Source organism: Corvus brachyrhynchos, unplaced genomic scaffold (genome assembly GCF_000691975.1).
Source record: "Corvus brachyrhynchos isolate BGI_N302 unplaced genomic scaffold, ASM69197v1 scaffold1042, whole genome shotgun sequence".
NCBI classification, from domain to species: domain Eukaryota; kingdom Metazoa; phylum Chordata; class Aves; order Passeriformes; family Corvidae; genus Corvus; species Corvus brachyrhynchos.
This window is the reverse complement of record NW_008236485.1, coordinates 25,642-27,511: the sequence shown is the minus strand read 5'-3', so window position 1 is coordinate 27,511 and position 1,870 is coordinate 25,642. Positions and strand designations below refer to the sequence as shown.

The 1,870-nt window shown below is 45.1% G+C and overlaps 1 pseudogene; it reads right to left on the bottom strand.

The window, feature by feature from the left end:
- Positions 1 to 1,051: 1,051 nt before the first annotated feature.
- LOC108444684 overlaps positions 1,052 to 1,870 on the bottom strand; it is a 3,266-nt pseudogene continuing 2,447 nt past the window's right edge.

The following is a 1,870-nucleotide window of genomic DNA, read 5'->3' as shown; positions in this document are numbered from 1 at the left end:
TGCCGCTGCCGGGGTGGGGTCCGTGGGGGCTGCGGAGTCCTACGACTGTGCAGGTTGAGCCGGCGCAGGCTCTGCCCGTGAAGCCAGGGGCGTTTTTTCGGATCCAGCACCACACGCCCCTGAAGCCTGGTCAGTGGGGTCCTGTTCGGACATCCCGCTGTCACTCATCACCGAAATAGGCGAGCCAACTCTGCTGCTACAGTCAAGGTCTGTCAGCAGCATAAATAACAAACGCCAAGTTCAGAATAATTCTAACCCTGCTGGGTCCCCAGAGGGGAGCTCGTGCCAGACAGCACAGCCAAGTTCCTGCCATAAGGCAAAGTCCAGGGCAGTGTCTCTGTCCATGGGAATCCCTTGCAAGGCAGCCTAAGTTAATAATTCCCGAAGTGAGTTTTCAGGAATGGAGGTGTGCATTATACTGAAAACACCTTTCCAGACCATTACCACAGTGTCGGTTTGTGAGCTGCTGTTCACCATTTTCTCAGTCCCGTTGGACCTCCCGGTCCCGGGGGGAGGGAAGGGGAACAGCGTACCTCTAGAGAAATTTGCCTTGGCTCGCAGCAGCAGGACGCTTTGCACCATGCAGATCACGTCGGGTGCACCAAATATTAAAAAAAAAATGCCCTAAGATATATCACCGTGTCCCACAGCCTACTATACTATAAACAAGACTTCTCAAGGTTGCAGGTGTTTGGTTGTTTACATAACTCTGCTACCTCTTCTGTGAGAGAGAAAAGTCTCTCAAGGGCTTAGAGAATAGCAAGAAAATCTTTGCTAGCAGCATTTTTGTATCCACAGCATGCCAGGGTGGCAGCATTCTGATGAAAAAAAGAATGGCTAAGTTTTGCTTGGGCAAATCAGTCAGGCAAAACTTGAACAGGTAAAATAAATAAAATAAATAAGTCTGCCTAGTGATTTCCTTCTGCCATAAAACCAGGAGAAATAGTGTGAGAATGAACATGCATTACAAAGTAAGGCTTTTGCCTAGCATCTAAAAGGAAAACAAGTTGTTTTAACCATTGAAACAATTTTGCATTAGACACCACTTCCTTCAGTACGGCAGCTTCAGCTCTCTCAACGATCCCTGCAACATAAGCAGAATCTGTAATTAAGTTAAAAGGGATAGGCCATGGCTGAAAGGCTCACACAACAGCTGCCAATTAAACAATTTGAGGGGAACCTGAAACAGTAGAAACATCTGAATCCCACCGGTCGAATTCTGTGTCCCACGTGTGGCCAGATCCATCTGTAAAGGCAGTTAAAGCATGCAAGGGAATTTCGCTTCTTTTGGGTCACATTAGGAGATTAAAACTGGCTGCCACTAGCTTGTGCTTTGGGGGATGTGAAGAAAGTTGTCCAGAAAAATCAGCGAGGGCCATTTGAAACATTTCGGACTGCTGCAACAACCACTGCAAATAAACAGAAGTAATAGGTAAACAGATCAAACAAAAATCAATACCGACAAGTGTGGTTAATCTTTGTTGGGCTTTTACAATAAGCAAAGCAATCATTTAATGTTGAGTGCTTATGGTCTTAGACACATGGTGTGACAAAAAACATCCATGCTATAATCAGCAAAGGGTCTGGTGCATTAGGATCCCACTGATAAATCAAAGCATGGGGTTGCTTAGCTGGGTTAAGAATTACTAAGCAAAAAGGTAACTCAGGGGCCCGTAAAGCCACTTGGCAGTTTGAAATAGCATCAGCTACTTGATGCAGTGCTTGGAAAGCTTCGGATGTGTAGTGGTTTGGTCCAAAATACTCATTACTGTTTACCTTCTGTGAGATAAGAATTAGGAGAAATGCAAAGCAGGCACCAAACTTGAAAGAATATAAAGAAGTTTATTAACAGACCTAAAAGAAGAAAAAA